The following is a 19,665-nucleotide window of genomic DNA, read 5'->3' as shown; positions in this document are numbered from 1 at the left end:
TAATTAAGCAGAACCTAAACTGCTGGGGTATTATTTCCTCCCCTAACTTACCTGAGAGAAGGAAAGTATCCAACTCTAGCCTGATCTAGTCCTCCTCTCATACCTGATGGGATGCGGTGGAATGAGGAGAACTAAGAAACACCCAAAGTTCACAATCCAGAAGCAAAGGCTAGCGAAAAGACTGAAACCTAATTATAAGAATAGAAAGCTTCCCTTACCCCAATTCCTCACCATCGTATTACTAAAGTCCTGTTTTTTTACTCCATACAGCCTGTCTATCAAGAAAAAGGTACAAGGCATACCAAAAGTCAAAAAAAAAACACAATTTGAAGATACAAAGCAAGCATCAAAACCAGACATGGCTGAAATGTTGAAATTAGACTGGGAATTTAAAACAACTATGATTAATATTCTAAAGATTCTACAGGACACATTGTAAGAACACATAAGCAGAGAGATGGAAATTCTAAGAAAAAATTTAAAAATGCTAAAGATTAAAACAAACTAATAAACAAAAATTTCTCATTTTTGTAATAGAAATGAGAAATGCCTTGATGGGCTTACTAGCAGACTGAGCATGGCTGAGGAAAGAATCTCTGAGCTAAAGGATATATCAATAGAATTCTTAAAAATCAAAAAGCGAAGAGAACAAAGACTAAAAGTACAGAACAGAATATCCAAAAATGTGAGACAATTACAAGGGTGTAACACATGTGTAATGAGAATACCAAAAGGTGAAGAAAAAGAAAAAAGAACAGAAGAAATATTTGAAACAATAATGACTGAGAATTCTCCTCAAATGAATGTCAAACACCAAACCACTGATCTAAGAAGTTCAGAGAACACCAAGTACATTAAATGCAAAACAAAACAAAACAAAATAAAACAAAAAATAAAACCACCACTACCACCGACAACAAAACGCAAAAAATTCAAAGATAATGAAAATATCCTGAAAGAAGAAAAATCATCCAAATTCTCTTCAGAAACCATTCGAATAAGAAGAAAATGGAGTGAAATATTTAAAGTGTTGGGGGAAAACACCAGACACATAGAATTGTGTACCCATGAAATTATCTTTCAAAAATGGGAAAAAAAAAAAGACTTTCTCAGAGAAACAAATATTGAGAGAATATATCCAGTACACTTCCTTCTTAAGAAATGTTAAAAGAACTTCTTTAGAAAGATGAAAAATATTATAGATCAGAAAGTCAGATCTACATAAAGTGAAGAAGAGCACTGAAGAAGGAATAAGTGGTAGAATAAAAATTTTTATTTTTCTTATTCTTAGTTGATCTAACAGATATTATTTCAAAATAATATTACCAACAATGCATTTGATTCTATACACTTATGTATATACATGCACACTTCTAAATACACATATACGTATATGGTTATGTAAGCTTATATATAAGTAAAATGAATGACAGCGATGACACAAGGGATAGGAAGGAAAATTAGAATTATTTTATTATAAGGTACTCATACTACACATGAATCACTATAGTGTTATTTGTGAGTGTACTTGGATTAGTTGTTAATGTATATTGCAAACTCTGGGGCAACCACACACACACGGACACACATACAGGGGGAAAAAGAAGTATAACTGATAGGCTAAGAAAAGAGGGAAAATGGAACCATGTAAAATGCTCAATTAAAACCACAAAAGGCAGAAAGAATAGAAGACAAAAATAGGAATAAAGAATAAAACAACAAATAGAAAGTAGTAAAGAGTTATCATGTAGCTACAATAATCAAAATTTTGAGTTTGAAATAAAAATAAATCAATGAAAAAGAATATAGAGTTCAGCTATAGACCAACACATATGTGGTCAATAGATTTTCATCAAAGTTTCAAATTAATTCACTGTAGAAATGATAGTTGTTTTTTCTTTTTTAATTAAGGATGCTGGAACAACTAGCTATCATATAAAAAAAGAATTTTACACATACCAAAAATAACTGATGTGTAGAGGAAAATAGGAAAGTATCTTTGTGACTTTAGGTTAGGCACAGAATTTTTAGATGCAACACCAGAAGTAGGAACCATAAAAGAGAAATAACCAGTTAGTTGAATTTCATAAAAATAAGAAGTTCTGCTCTTTGAAAGATACCATTAAAATGTAGAGCAAGCTACATACAGGGAGAGAATAATTGCAAATCGCATACATGATAAATAAATTATATCGAGAATGCAAAATGTCTATCAAAACTCAATAGTTAGGAAACAATCAACCCAATTAAAAAGTGGATAATTTGTACTTCTTAATCCCTTTCATAAAAATAGTCACGGGAATGTAAAGTATAGCACAGTGAATATAGTCAATAAGATTGTAAGTATGTATGGTGTCAGTTGAGTGCGACACTTATTGTGGTAAGTACTTCATAAGGTAAACAAATGTCTAGCCACTATGTTGTACACCTGAAACTAATACAATATTGCATGTCAAGTATAATAGAAAAATTAATAAATACAGAGAAAAAAGTGGACAAAGTATTTGAACAGACATCTCATATGCACAAAAGGGATGGCAAATAAACCCATGAAAAGATGTTTAGCAAATTAAAACTACAATTAAATACAACATGAAACCTCTTAGTATGACTAAAACAACAATCGAATAAAACAAAACAAAACAAAAATAAATAGATAAATGTGTCAAGTTCCGACAAGACAGTAGAGCAACTGAAGCTCTAATACACTTTTGTTGGGAATATAAAATGATACAGTCCTTAGAAAAGTTCGTTAATTTCTTAAAAGTTTAACATGTACCTAACATATGATCTAACCATTCCACTGCTGAATATTGACTCGATAGAAACACAAACACAAGCGTATTCCCATACAAATAGTTAACACGAATGTTCAAAGCAGCTTTATTTGTAAATTGCCCAAACTGGAAACAACCTAAACTAAAAGAGGAGGTGAATAGATAAACAAATTGTGGTACAAACATACAATGGAATACTACTTATCAATTAAAGGAACGAGCTACTGATATCCTCAACAACATGAGTGAATTTCATATTGAAAATGCTAAGGGAATGAATCCAGAATAAAGGAGTACATATTAGATAATTCTATTTACATAAGATTCTAGAAAATGCAAACTAATCCATAATGACAGAAAAAGATCAGTGGTTGCCTCACTGTGGGTAAGTAGATATGGGGAGAGGGGTTAGAAAGGAGCCCAAGAAAACGTTTGGGGGTCATAGATATGTTTTCTGAATTCTGATGTTAGTGTCACAGGTGTACTTATATTGCAAAACTTCCAAACTTTATATTTTAAATATATGCAATGTAATGTTTGTCAGTTTTACCTAAATTAAGTTACTTAAATTTTTTTTTTTTTTTATCAGAAGAGAGTGCTAGGATTGAGTAGCATGCCAACATATCCATGTCTGATAAAGAAGAACACTGGAAGGCAAAGAACTGTGATACAAATAGACTAACTGTTTTAAGGACTGTTAACATGCTAGCTCTGTAAGCAATCCTTGATGGTAAAGTAGGTAGTTTTAATAACTTTTCAGACCCCTGGAAGTCTTTCTTTAGGAGAGTCCGCAACACATTATCTCAGTCTACCAACACCTCCTACTGAATATACCTATATTCTTATACAAGATGAAAGAAAAGGCTAGAATAAAACAAGCTATTTGATTATTTTTGATTTTTGGATATTCAATATCTGTTAATATTGAGTTAATAGATCTTTTCTAGTATTTCATGGTTGATAAAACTTATTTTTCCTTATGGGATTCAAATGTTCTTCCAGGCTCTTAAAATGTCTTATAGGGCAAAAGACTTCTACTTATAGTGCCTACTGGAAAAAAAAAAAAAAAAAAAAAAGAGGGGGTGGGATTTGCTAGAAAACAACTTATTAGGGAAAAGAAAGGAAATCATTTTTATTTTCTGGGAAAGGTGAACAGTAGCTGCTGACATATTCCTATAAGAATTCTTAAAATGCAAGTGCTTAAATTACAACCCTCCCCAGAATGTTTTAATCATAATAGTTGAATTTTCTAGAGTCAATCTGTTCCTGTCTCAGCTCATATACTAACAGCCGAATAACTATATTATTTCACTTTACTTTTTTTTTAGTTGTGAAAATAATATTAGTAATCAATTTACACTTCTCAAACCAATATTCATAGCATGCTAAAGTAACTGAAATTTTCATTATTGATAGCTAAAACTTAATACATGCCAGGAGATTATTTTATAGGCATTATTATCTTTATTCTTGGAAGCAATCATAAATATCATGCTTTTATTATATCTACTTTAATGAAGAATGTAATGCCTAGACTATACAAAATATTTTTCAAATCCATATAGCCAGCAAATGTAGGATTGACACTCAAAACTCTCAGTGTGACTCTAGCATCTATTATTTACCTTTTGTGGATGCCATTTTAAATCATACAGATAAACTGCAAAGTTATAAAATATTTAATTTTTTTATTAAAGACTTCTTTGTTAGATATTATGGGAAATCAGACTCCTGTGGAACACTTCTAATTTGAACTCATTTTCAATAATCCTAATGCATAATGTGTAAGTATTTAGATTTGGGGTTTAGTTGGGAGTAGGAATATGACAGGGTTCCATAGATTAGCTGGAATCATTGAAAAGGGATGCATTATTTCAGCTCAAAATGAATTCTACCAAAACATGAATTAAAGACAGCAGAAAGCATCTGGTGGAATCTGTGCTTGTTTGGATATTTGTAACAAGAAATAATGTGATGTTCAACGCTCAGGATGATAAATATATTTTGTGTAAAGAAAGATATAATGCCAAAGATAAGATTACAAATAAGATAACTAGGGAGCAGGAAAAATCTTTTACTCTCTCAAAACACACTAGAAACATATTTCAGAATCAGCAACTTAGAAACAGATTTCTTCCTGATGATTTGTGTATCTTGAAAATAAATTAGGAAGATACATGATATTCTATTACAGCTCTTCAAACTACTAATCTTAGCTTCATAAGAAACCCTAAAAGTCTGAAACTATTTGTCAAGTGGCAATACACTGAGTACTGTATTATGTTCTCTTGGCAGTGTATTGAAATATTTGTAATTTTCATGTTTTATAGTTCCCTAGAATCATTAGCACACTTTCATTTTAGAGGCTGTGCTAAATTCAGAACTAGAGTCAATAGTTTGAGGAAATGAAAGTGAGGGGTGAGATTCATTTTAATAGTTGGGGAACTCGACTGCAAAAATGATCTGTCAGTATTTTTCTGGAACACAACACTCTATGTAATTAGATTGGTGGAATGAAGAGAGATAGAAGGGACAAGATTAGAGATGGTCTTTTGGGAATAATTAGCCTCAAGAATGCAGTTAAAACTATGTGAGCATAAAAACTTGCATAGTCAAATCTTGAGGGAAAAGAAGAAAGAATATAGAACGATTAAGAGCGATGGAAAAGGACATCTTAATAGAAGTAGAGGGCAAAGTGTAGGCCTTGGAATTAATAAAATTCTTTTTTACTAGAACTGAATCATTGAACATTCTTTTTCATTGTTGTTAAATTGTGTGTGTTGATATTACACTAATATCTCTTGCACTTCATATTGTAAAAAAATATACTACTTTGGTCATGCTCGTTATTAAATTATAGAACTCTTGAAAAAGAAACTGCATCCTTCAGTTTAATTATGCATTATGTTATGCATATAACATTATTTAATATATAATATTGAACAAGAAAATCTGAGGGACTTTTAGATAGATATCGTCATAGGTCTGTCCACAAAAGAAACATCCAAACCTGTAGAAAGCCTTAATAATTTTTTGAGCCAAAATTTTGAAAACACACCAAAAGCTAGACCTCAATGAATTGAGAAAATGCTCCAGAGAAAAGGAGTTTTGCAGTTCTTTTTGTGTATTTAGACTCAAAAGGAAAAAAGTAAGGAAGGTTACATAAAATTTTTTGCTGGTAGATTAAGTTGGTGAGAGAAAGCAAAGCAAGGAAGTCTCTAGGATTTGATAAAAATGAAAATGGAGACATACATAGTTATTGTTTGTTTTTACATTGGTGGGCACGGGATCGCCAACATTTAATAATTGCAGTAAAGAGAGATGATATATGGGCAACAAGACAACAAGAGGCTTTGCTGTAATTGTGCTCTGTTGCCCGTGGGTCTGTTCTTGAAGGGTTTGGAAGAGAAAATTACTCTATTTCAAAGGTATGTTATCCTAGATGCACAAGAACAACAAACAGGATTAATTTAAGGTAAAGATTAACTTTTTACTAAGAAAGCTATTGGCCTGGAATGTAACTACCCATCATCAGCTGTCCAGTTAGCAGTTAATGTTCAGACCATCCTGTATGGTTACTTTTGGTCACTGGGCTTGTCAGGCCTGCTATGTAGTCCCCTGAGCAGATAATTTTATTTTTGCTGCATTGTTTGCCAAATTCAAGGCCAAAATTTACTCCTGCCTACTGACAGATAAGTCCCTTTGCCAAATGCTCACTACAGATTCTGTAAGAAAATGCAAACTCTTACAGAGTTCAGAGGCGTTGCCCAGGTAGCCCACTACTAGGGTAATTTTTCAAAGTATCAGATTTATGTTTAAAATCCATCTGAATCACTTCTCAGACTTTTGGCTATCTGTTCTGATCAGTTTTAAATCCATCTGAAACATATATGTTATCACCATAATGACTTGACTTTAATATAAACATCTCCCCGCTATGTATGTGAGTTAAATCAGTAGATAGGAAGATGCTCCGACTTTGTACTATGGCCCCATCAAACTCTCTGGAACACCACTGAGGACCCACAAGGTTATGGTTATTATGGTTTGAGAAGTAGGGCCATATGGAAAGATACTTAAAAATAGTCATGGGATAACCACATCCAATATGACAATACGATGAGCTCCACAAACCCATTTCTCAGTGAAACTGGTGAAAATTTTAAAAATTAGAACCACTTCTCTGGAAAAAGTCTTATAGGTGTCCAGTAAATAAATATACATTTATTCAAAGAAATTTACAAAAATTTGGTGAGGACTGATTGATTCTGTGATATTTGAATGGAGACCCCTACCCAACCTCCCCCAGCTAAAGAGATGGAAACTCTATGCCACACTGTTTCAACTAAGAACCCAGAGTATCCTCTGCACCCAGAGAGCTGTCTTCCTGGGAAGGGAAGATGTTAGTGTTTCTCCTCCTGCTCTCGGATATCTGTTAATGAGGCTAAGTTCCAGGTGAGTTTGGCAAGAGGTGGGTGCTTGCTTTGCTTTCTTCACCCAACTCTTACGCATGGTATAGAAGCTTTATTTTGGATGTAGCACGGCTGAAAATGCTGGGACCTCCATCACCCTTGCCCTGGCTTATGGGGTGGAGTTTCCACATCTAAAAAGTAACCAAAGACACTTGAAACTGCTGCTCCCCGCTTCCACCCTCCACTAAGCACTCAGCTACTAAAGTAACTCAGAGAAAAGGATTCCATTGTCCCCAGTCCTAGCTTCCTAAATTCTTCCCAGGTGGTGGAAGGGGAGTGGGGTGAGGGAGAAGCTGTAGAGCAGAGAGCTCCAAATCCTTCAGCAAAGTAACTGGATTTCATTTGTCAGAGTATGAAGTTCAAGCATGAGGGCACTCTTCAAGAGAATAGAAGTTGTAAGGAAAGGCAGTTGGGATTAGATTAAAGGATTCACTGGAGATATAGGCTAAACTATAGATTTAGGTTGCCAGAGGTAAAAGGGGATAGAAACAGCTAGAAAGAAAGAACCTTCCTGGAGTTAGAGTAAACACCAAGCACTGACTTCAGGAACTTTTCCTTCAAAGGAACCAGAATTTGATTGGATTAGTCTGTGAATCAATACACGCCCCAGGGCAATGTTGAAAACAATAAAGTGATCCCCCAGAGATTAGTGGAGGTTAATAACAATGTGTGATCAGGGAAAGACGCAACAAAGATAGCTTTGCCTAAACCCACAGACATCCCAAAGTGAGAACGGACATTTCTAAATAATCTAACCAGTCACTAAACAATTAAAGAGGCAAACAACAATAACAAGTTTGGGGATGGGGGGTGGGTGGGTGACCAGTACCCAAAGATGCTATATTATAAAACAAAGTCAAATTTCCAACATAAAATTTTGAGACAAGCAAAGAAAAATTAGAAATTACTGACACATTAATGAAAATGAAGGCACACCATACTATCACATATGGGGGTGTAACTAAAGCAGTGCTTACAGAGAAACTAAGAGTTGTTATACATATATAAATAGAATACAAATCTCAAGTCAATATTCTAAAAAGAAAAGCGAACTATACCTAAGCAAACAGTGACCACATAATCATCTCAAGGAATAAAGAAAAAGGATTTGGAAAACTCCATTTCATAACAGAAATATTCAACCAAAATAAAAGGGAACATTTTCGTCCTAATGAAGTTCATGTATGAAAACCCATAGCTAATGTCATACCTACTGGTGAAAGACTATGTTTTCCTGCTAACATCAGGATTAAAGCAAGGATATTATTCTTGCTACTACTACTCAACATTGTACCAGAGGTCTTAGCCAGGACAATTAGACAAGAAAAAGAGATTAAGCATCTAGAGTAGGTAAGAAGTGAAATTATTCCTGTTTACAGATAACATATATAATCCTATATATAGAAAATTCTGAAGAATTCACAAAAAGAAAATGATTAGAGTGAGTAACCAGTGAGTTCGGCAAAGATGCAAAGATATTAGAACAAACAAAAATCAGTTGAATTTCTATACACTTAAAATGAGGAATCTAAAAATAAAATTAAGAGAATAATTCCATCTAGAATAGCAGCAATAAATAAATAAACAAACAAATAAATAATAAAATTTATATTTAACCAAGTAAGTGCAATATTTATACACTGTAAACTGTAAAACATTGTTGAAAGAAATTAAAGAAGAACTTAATAAATGGAAAGACACTGCATGTTCATCAATGGGAAAAGTTAATATTGTTAGGATTTACACATATTCCCTAAATTGATGCATATATTCAAAGAAGTCTCTATCGACATCCCATTTTCCTTCTTTACAGCATTGACAAGCTGACCCTAAAATTCATAAGAAATCACAAATGACTCAGAATAGGCAAACAACCTAAAGAATGAGAAGTCATAGTTTCCACTTCGAAATCTACAATAAAGCAACAGTAATCAAGACAGTGCAGTGCTAGTTTAAGTAAACATATAAATCAACAGAATACAATTGAGAGTCCAGAAACAAACTCATGTGTTTATTGCCAGTTGATTTTTGGCAAGGATATCAAGACCATAAAATGGGAAAAGAACAATACTTTTAATGAATGAAGCTAGGGCAATTGGATTTCTATGTGAAAAACAATGAAATTGGACCCTTATCTCTCACTATCTAAAATAACTAACATACAATAGATCAAAGACCTATCTGTAAGAACTTAAACTATAAAATTTTCACAGGAAAACAAGAAAGTTAAATTTTGTAACCTAGGGTTTAGCAATACATTCTTATATATGACACTAAAAGTACAAATAACAAAATAAATACGTACATTAGATTTCAACAAAATTTTAAAAAGTCTGTGTTTCAGAGTACATCAGCAAGAAAGTGAAAAGAGCCATAAAATAACCGAAAATAGTTACAAATCATATATATAATAAGGACTAGTATCTAAAATAAAGAACAGTTCCAAATCAATAATAAAAAAAGTAAACGTTTCTTCAAATTACCAACAAGCACAGGAAAAATGCTCAGCATCATTAATCATCACGGACATGCACATCAAAACCACAACAAGATACTTCTTTATACCCACTAGACTGGTTGTAATTTAAAAAAAAAGTTTGATAATAACAAATGTTAGTGAAGATATGGAGAAATCAGAACCTTCATAGAAGTAATGTTAAATGGTGCAGTCATTTTGAAAAAGTCTGGCAGTTTCCTCAAACACTTAAACATAAAGTTACCATAAGACACAGCAATGTCACTCTTAGGCATATACTCAGGAAGTGAAAGCATATGTTCACACAAAAAAACTGTACATAAATATTTATAGCTGCATTATTTATAATAGACAAAAGGTTGAAATAACTCAAATGTCCATCGACTCATGAGTGGATAAACAAATGTGATATGTCCATACATACAATGTGATTTGGCCATAAAAAGGAATATGAATGAAGTAATGATACATTGTACAACATGAGTGGACCTTGAAAACATTAGCTAAGTGAAAGTTGTTACAAAAACAAAATCATATTATATGATTCTATTTATATGAGGTGTCCGTAAGAGGCAAATCTATGGAGACAAAATATAGTTTGGTGTCATCTAGGGCTGGGGAATAGGAGATTTTAAAAGGGGATGAGTTTCCTTGTGAGGTGCTGAAAATTCTAAAATTCTAAAATTGATGGTGGTGATGTTTGCACCAATTTATGAATATCTAAAAAAATGTAATTATACACTTTCAATAAATTTTGTGCTATGTGAATTATGTTAGTAAAGCTGTTATTAAAAAACAGACATGGACCTGAGAAGAAATGGTAATATGATCAGAAACCAGGATTAACGACTTATTTATTTTTCTCTACTCTCTCCTTTTTTTAGTCCCCACCCCCTTCTGTGAATACAGATATAGTATAAATATTCCAATTAATATTTGCAAGATATGTGCCCAGAAAGGAATCATCAGTGCATACTGTAAATAAATTCCTTGTAAGCTTTGCCAGGGTAATGAGGTTCTTCTCTTTAGAATGATTCCCATAACTGGGGCAAATATAATCATTTTTTCTTTTATATTTAGAAATCAAGTGGAATGTTAGAAGTTATGTAAGAAACCTTAAGATTTTGAACCTGTTTCTTTATTTCACAGTATTCAGTGATACTCGGCAGTGTAGTGAAGCTTAGAGATGAGGAAGCACACTGGAGTCCTCTATCCCACCTACCATCTTAACCTAGACCATCCCAAAAGAGTTCTAAGAGAGCCAGGAGGTCCTGGACTAGAGAATCTGTGTAAGTCCCTCCCAGATCCAACCTCTCTTAGTGAAGCATGGCTCCCACTCCTTTTTCTGACATTCTACATAGACATTTCGACATTCTACATAATTTTATTTCACGTCAAGATTCAGAAAGGTTTCCAGGAGAATGAGGGATTTTCCAATTAGTGACTCAAGCTAAAAGATGAATATTTATAATGTTCATACCCCGTGTTAGCTCAAGAAATCTGATCTATGTGGGTTTTATGTCCCAGGGAGAAGTGATCTAATTGTTTCTGTTAGTAGTGTGAATAAAATTTTGCATAGTGTAGCAGAAGTGTGAAAGGCAGGCTGCTAAATACAGTGACTGAAGCCTCGAAAGGAAACAATGCATTGAATCTGTTAATAGAATGGTTTAAAATATACATGATGTGTATACTAGATTACACACAAGGAGGATGGTCATGTCTGGGTAGTTGTTTTTCATTTTTCTTTTACAACTCTTAAATAATGCATGTACAACTCGGGCTCCAGGAGCATATTTATTTTTCCAGGGAAACTATCACATTCTTTTTGTATGTAGTTTATTCTAAAATTATTTGCTGTGAATATATTGCTTTTTAGATTTGGGGATGGTAGTATAGACTCAGAATAGCTAATATGAAGCACTTCAGAATTACAATGGAAGTTCCTCTTCTGCAGTGTGCATATAATTGACTTTATCCTTTTTGCCTTCTATCAGGACAAGGTGTTCTCTTTTAACAGGGATATTCTTTTTAAAAGAATAATGAGGGCCCAAAAGAAGGAGATGACATTACATAATTGTAATGTGTGGAAAGCTATGTCTTCACTACTACAAGCCAATCAAAAAGAGCAGATTTCATCTCCTTTCAATATTGAAAATTAGTTTCCTATTTAATTCTTTTCCTGACAGATACTGAGGAATAGACTAAAGGGGGGCAAAGAAACTTAAGACATTATTTTTCTGAAATAGAGTAAGAAGGGGGAAGTTTCCTAAGTGGAAATATTCATATTTTAAGAATTGGAATAACATTTCTTCATAGGTGTTGCATCATTCCTATTAGAATTTCATCCTAAGGCATTTGAATTTTATGTTACTTGATTATATTTTCCATTAACATTTCTTTCTCATTAAAGTATTTTTTTTTAAATCATGGTATGCTTGGACCCACACAATTTAAACTGTTATTTCTCTTAGAAGTATTCCAAAAATGGGTGACAACCGCCTCCCAAAAAGTGAACAAGTGACAACTAAATTTTAAAAATAAAAAAAGAATTAAGATATGAGAGAAACCTGGAAGCAGAATCCTGGCAACTGTAACATTTGATTAGTCTTTAATTTTATTTGAAATAAAAATTGATAAAAATAGAGCATAGTCACTTTTACCTATGTTTATAAAAGTTTATGAGATGTATAATCAAATACTGAAGCCTTAGGTCTTAAACATTGTGCTAAGCACTATTTACATGAACTGTAGGTGTTAGGGAGGTAGGGATGCTTTGAAAAAGGGGATTGCCATATTGAGTGAGAATAACAATACTTTTATGATTTTAAAATATTCGACATGTTACAAAAGGTAAGTAAATTAATATTTTAAATACGAAGAATTTAAATATTCTTGTCATTTTACCTGAATCTGATATTTGTCAAATAGTCCCTTCACTAAGTTGTTAAATAATTAACAGTAAATAAATTCAGTTATAGAACTGTGTAAAAAGAATGAGCAGATCATGATACAGAGAGAAAAGAGGTTGAAGTCAGAACACGAGAGATTTAAATGGTAAGAAATTGCATTTAATTTATTTTTATCAGATTTTGTTATTTTATTGTTTGAGTTATTATTTCAAAAATACTTCTTTATCAATCTTAAATAAATGTGATTCCAAATGACATTAGAGATCCTTAACACTAAAAAAAAAAACAAAAAAAAAAAACAAAAAACTCACCTCTTTCATATGAATTAGCTTCAGTGAATAATGTCTTTTGGCATTTATCTTCAAGATAATTAATTTTATTTGCTTTCGTTTTCATCTTGGGAGCGAGTCTTTTACCTTGTCAATTGAATACATAGACCCATCATCTGACAAGGTTTTATCAGTGTTTATATTTGATGAGACTTAATCAAAGGAATATAAAAAAAAATGCTTATCTAAATTCAAGCAGATATAAACATTACTAGAATACATTAGATCTCTCTGATGACTATGATTTTTCTCTAGCCTCCTACTCATGTTTATGCTTCAATAGTGGCTAACACAGAGCTATTCACCTGGTACGTGGCTCAGTAAATATGTTATAGGAATTAATGAAAGTTTATAGAAAACTAGTAAAAATATTCAAAGACTGATTAAAACAATGTAGAACAGAGATCTAAAAAAGTCTATATAGCTTAAGTGTGATTCTGCTAAAGTCATTTGATAAAGTAGGGAGAGGATTAAAAATTCTTGGCATAGATTTTGAAGATCTGTAACTAGAAAAAAATATTGCAACTTGTGGTTTATTGAAAAGATGCAAAAGTCGCATAAGGGATAAGTCAACGACTCAAGGAAAAGAAAGCAGCCATTCAAATCTTCTGCTCTGGTTAAAAATTTATCACAAGATAGCATTTAGTATATTTTGGCACATTTTGTAATCACTCAAAATAAATACTAAAACAAGCAACATAATTTAATATGCTATTTATCATTCTTTTATTATTCAAAGCTGAGAAGGATAGTTGTGAACATTCAATAAACCTTGTTTGCCATATAAACAGGATATTAGATCTAATTCACCAAACCCCAAAGGTAAAATGACAGTCCTTCAAGATAGAAAACAATGGTAAACTCAAATTATTTCTTTTAATATTTAATGCATGACTTTATTGAGGGCATTCATTCTTAATTTAAGTTCTCTCCTCACCTTTTCATTAACCTTTTTGAATTAAGAAATATAACACACATGAAAAAAAGTAAAGAAAGCAAATTTACTGTTTAATAAAAATATAAAAGCATGCCTATGTGATCGTCACTCATCAATAAATAGAATACTACTTCATTCAGCCCAGATCCCCTATATGTGCCTTGAAAGTCACAGCTTCGGTGTTTCTCAGGAACAGATGCAGGGGTACAAACTTTACTGAGAAGTCAGTAAACATTACCCTGATTTTAGAAAGCAATCTGCCCTCGTATATAGTTAAATACACGCACAGTATTTAAGAGAGCCATTTTACTCCAAAGTATTTGTCCAAGGATAAGGAAAATATATGACCTTAAAAAGACCTGTATGTGAAGGTTTACAAAAGCTCTATTCTTAATAGCCTCAAAGTAGAAATACCATTAACAGCCAGCAGCAGGTGAATAGATAAGCAAACTGCAGTATATTCATATAATAGAATAATAATCAGAAACTAAAAGGGCTAACTACCAATATGTGCAACAACACAAATGAAGCTTAAAATATAATGTTAAATTCAAAAAAAGCCAAAATATGAAAACTATTAAAACTGTATTTTTCTATTTATATAACATGTGGCAAAAGCCAATCTATGGAGGAAGAAGTCAGTCAGTGGTTGACAGAAACTGAGAATGTGGGAGGAGGACCGACTGAAGAAATAGGAGAAAACTTTTATGGTGATGAAAATATTCTATATCTTGATTTTGGTGATAGCTATAAGACTGTATACATTTGTCAAAATTCATAAAACTGCATATCTAAAAAGAGTGAAATTTATTGTATTGAAATTATAACTCAATAGACAACCTTAGGGGGAAAAAAAGATGCCTGAAAGACATCAGAAAGATGACGAACGTGGAGAAAAATTACCAAGAAAAAATTGGCAAGCTTGCCTGGGAGAATGACGGCCCACCCGCCCATATGGCAGGAATCCTTCCAAGAGGGGCAACTCCGGTACAGGGTATCAATGGCAATCGCACCATTCATTACAGAAGACTTAAGCCTTCTTCCTCCCAATGCTCAAGAAGCCTATAATCTCTGTCAAAACACAGTATTTTTTATCTTGATAGGAACTATAATTATAACTTATTCATTCCACAAATAGTTATTGAGCACTTGAAAAGTGTCAGCCACTGTTTCATGCACTGGCATTCCATTCCACCGGTAAACAAGATAGGAAAGACCATTATTCTCAAGGAGCATAACTGCTGGTCTGGCTAAGTTTATGGAGGTGGTGCCAGACAATGGCTGAGTAAGTGTATTAGTTTAATATATTTGAAATACTTTAGTTTAAATTTACCCTTTGGTTATTTGTTCCTATTGTCCAGCCTGTTTTGTTTTGTTTTGTTTTAATTCCTTCCTTTGTTGCTTTTTTTATTTTCGACTATTAAATTATTTTCAGTATTCTATTCTAAATCATTATAGTGCATACTGTGAAGTGCTGCAAAGATTCCCTTTCTGTGTTAAGGTATTCATTCCTTCACCTACCAAAACTCTGTGAAAGGCTCACACCTGAGTCACTCATCAGGCCTTGCCCTTAGCATGAAGGAGCTGCTTTGCCTAGGTGTCTGGTCTTTCCCAGGGATAGCCAACATCAAATGACTGGTTGATGTAGGGGTACAAATTTTCATTCTCCTCTTCTTATGTCAATTCGCGATATCTCTGAAGTACCTCGATAGTGACAAAGAGGGCTATTCCTTGTTTCCTTGACCCCCGTATTTTAGCGATTGATATTACTGTAGCTTATTCTGTTTTTCTCTCAATAAGCTTAGATTTATTCATTGATTTACTAGTTTCAGTGGGCATCTTTGATTAATGTCTAATATAAATACATAAAATACTTTATTCCATTTTTTCTTTCTGTATTATTGTTGAAATTTTAAATGTGTGTATTTTAAGCCACTTAGGATATTATTACTTTTGTTTTATATTAATATTCATTTTGGTTTATTCTCATATTTGCTCTATTCCATTTTTTTATTTCTTTTTACATGTCTATTCTTTCATGTTTTACCATTTTCATTTCCTGAAGAAAATCCTTTTATATTTGTTTTAGCATGTGTATACTGTTAAAAAATTTTCTCAATTAAAATGTGTTTATTATACCTCATTTTTGAAGGCTATTTTCTCTGGTTATAGAATTCCAGATTGATAGTTATTTTATTTAATCAGTTTGAGAATGTAGTTCTATTGTTTGCTAAATACCACTTATTCATTATCTTTATCTTTATTTAGATTGTCACCACTTCCTGAGACTTCGTTTGACATATCAAGTTTTGAGTACTCTTAGACAGGCTTATACCTCTGGTCTTATTTTGTTTTTCTCCATTAGTCTTTTAATATAATAATTTCTGTTATTTTTTATCATCATAAGATTTTTGTTTTGCTATTATTTATTTATTTAAATTTATTGTGGTGACATTGGTTAATAAAATTATACAGGTTTCAAGTGTATAATTCAATGATACATCACCTGTATATTGCATTGTGTGTTCACCAAAGTCAAATCTTCCATCAACATATATTTCATCCCCTTTCCCTTTATCTATCTCACCCCTTCTCCCTTTTACCTTTGGTAATCACTAAACTGTTGTCTGTGTCTATAACTTTTTGTTTGTTTTGTTAATTTGTTGCTTTCAGTTTTATATCCCACATATAAGTGAAATCATATGATTCCCAAGGCTTTCTGTCTTATTTCACTTAGCATGATTATCTCAAGATCTATCCACATTGTTGCAAATGGCAGTAATTTATTTATTCTTATGGCTGAGTAATATTGCATGGTATTGGCAGAAAAACAGACAGGCTGACCAATGGAACAGAACTGAGATCCCAGAAATAAACCCACATATATATGAGCAAATAATTTTTGACAAAGGAGCCAAAAAAATGCAATGGAAAAAAGCCTCTTCGATACATGGTGCTGGGAAAATTGTAAAGCCACGTGTAAAGATTAAAACTAGATTGTCACCATACACCAAAATTAACTCAAAATAGATCGAAGATCTAAATATAAGACATGAAGCAATAAATTGCATAGAAGAAAACAGGCGCTAAATTCATGAACCTAGGTTTTAGAGAGAATTTTATGAATTTGACCTCGAAGACAAGGGAAATAAAAACAAAAATAAATGAATGGGACTATATCAAACTAAAAAGCTTCTGCACAGCAAAAGAAACCATCAACAAAACAAAGGGCAACCTTCTGAATGAAGAAGATGTTTGCAAGCAAGGCCTAAGGGCTAATATTCAAAATATATTAAGAATACATACAACTTAAACAAATAAACAATCCAATTAAAAATGAGCAGAAGACCTGAATAGACACTTCTCTAAAGAAGACATACAAATGGCCAATAGACATATGAAAAGATATTCAACTTTACTAGCTATTAGGAAAATACAAAGCAAATCCTCAATAAGATACTATCGCACACCTGTATAGATGGCTATTATCAACAAGATATTAAAGATAAGTGTTGGAGAGGTTGAGGGGAAAAGGAACTCCCATACACTACTGATGGGACTGTAAATTGATACAGCCACTTTGGAAAACAGTATGGAGGTTCCTCAAAAAGTTAAGAAAAGAATTACCATATGATCCATCAATTCCTCCTCTGGTATCTACCCAAAAAGTTTAAAAACATATATCTAAAAAGATATTTGCACACCGATGTTTATTGCAGCATTGTTCACAGTGGCCAAGAACCCAAAGAACATGGAAACATGTTCTTTGGAAGTTGTCCTTTGATAGATGACTGTCTAAAGAAGATGTGGTACATGTATACAAAGAAAGAATTTATGAAAAGCCAACTCCTTTCTTTGAATACATTTTTATGGACTAAATTGTTTAGAATTTTTATAATTATGTTTATAAGTAATATAAGATTGTTATTTTTATTCCTATATTCTTATATTGTCTTTATCTGGTTTGTTATCAGTATATTACTAACATCATAAAATCATTTGAGGGGAATTCCTACTTTTTCTATTTTTTCCTACTATTTGTGCTGTTCTTAGAAAATATCTGTTGATTATGGTAGAACGCATATTTTAAAGCAACTGAGTCTTTATGGAAAGATCCTCTTAAAATGGTTTTATTTCATTTTTAGACAGTTTTAATTTACATATAATACAATTTATTAAGTTTAACTGTACAATTTTCAAAATATATATAATAGTGTAACCATCACTATAATTATGTTATGGAAAAATGTCATTACTTTATAAAGTTACATTATTCTTTTTTGCAGTCAGTTCTCTCCCTCCACCTGCACTTTGAAACCACTGCTCCACTTTGCTATTTCTAGAATTTGACACAGTCAGAAATGATATTGACTTTTGTTTAAGATTTCATTTGCTTAACATAATACTTTTGAGAGTCACCCATGTTGTTGCATGTATCAATAGTTTCTTTTATTGTTGGATAGTATTCAAATTACATATATGTAATATATAATAATAATTCTAGGAATTTTAAAATCCAAGTCTTTTGGAACATATGTTTTCATTTATATTTTTGTATTACATCTAGGTTTATAAGATATTATTAGTTGACTTTTGAGTAAAGTATGAGGTCGGATGTGTGGTTCATATTTTTGCATATGGTAAGCCCATTGTTCCAAGCACCATTTGTTGTAAAGACTAGTTTTTACTATTGAACTAACCAGATATGCTTGCTGAAAATCAATTGACCACATCTATTTGGGTCTATTTCTCGTCTCTTACTTCTCTTCAATTGATCTATGTTTCTATTCTTATGCCAATACCATGTTGTCATGATTAATGAAACTCTCTAGTAAATTTTGAAATCAAATAGTTTTAAATTCTCCAACTTTACTGTTACTTCTCAAAAGTTTTATCTATCATAAGTCCACTGAATTTCCATACAAATTTGTGAATAGTTTGATAAACAACACGAAAAAAGGCCTATTGGGATTTTGATTGAATCTATAGATGAATTTGTGGAAAATTAACATCTTAACAATGTTGAATATTCCAATCCATTTACAATATATTTCTGCATTACTTAAATCATGTTTATTTTCCCTCAGGAATCTTTTGTAGGTTCAGCTTACAGAATTTGTGCATATTTAGTTGTTTATCACTAAGTTCTTTAAGCTTAATGTTATCGTGAATAGTTTTTTTATTTCAATTGGAAATTATTCTTTGTTAGTATGTAGAAATACAATTAACTTCTTAAATAATGATGTATTTTTTTAAAACATGTGATTTAGATTTCCTATTACTCCAATAATGTCATTTCTGTAAAATTATAAATTGCTAATAATTCTTTCATTTAATCTACCAAAATCTGCTGCAGCAGCCACAGAAAACTAATACACTGCCTTTCCCATCCTTTTTATGCCCATATAACATGAAAAATTCAACACATTTTTCAGAAATCAGGATAAGTAACACAGCAGAACATCCATTAATCATGCAAATAAATGTTAAAGTGTGATAAATCATGCAAATTAAAATCTACACTACTGAAGAGGATATTAGTGAGAGAAAAACAAATTTATCAAAATAAAAATATATTTTTAATTTAAGTGGTTTTCATTGATATTTTATGTAACAATTTAGAAAATGCTTAAATGCATCGATGCTTTTCTTTTTTATTCATACAATTCTAATTTCAAATAAAATGTTTTAATTTGGAATCCAATAAATAAATACTTAACTTGGTATAATTTAATAAATTTTATATTAATAAATTTTAAGGCTTA

Source organism: Pteropus vampyrus, unplaced genomic scaffold (assembly GCF_000151845.1).
Source record: "Pteropus vampyrus isolate Shadow unplaced genomic scaffold, Pvam_2.0 Scaffold24, whole genome shotgun sequence".
Classification (NCBI taxonomy): domain Eukaryota; kingdom Metazoa; phylum Chordata; class Mammalia; order Chiroptera; family Pteropodidae; genus Pteropus; species Pteropus vampyrus.
This window is presented reverse-complemented; position numbering follows the sequence as displayed.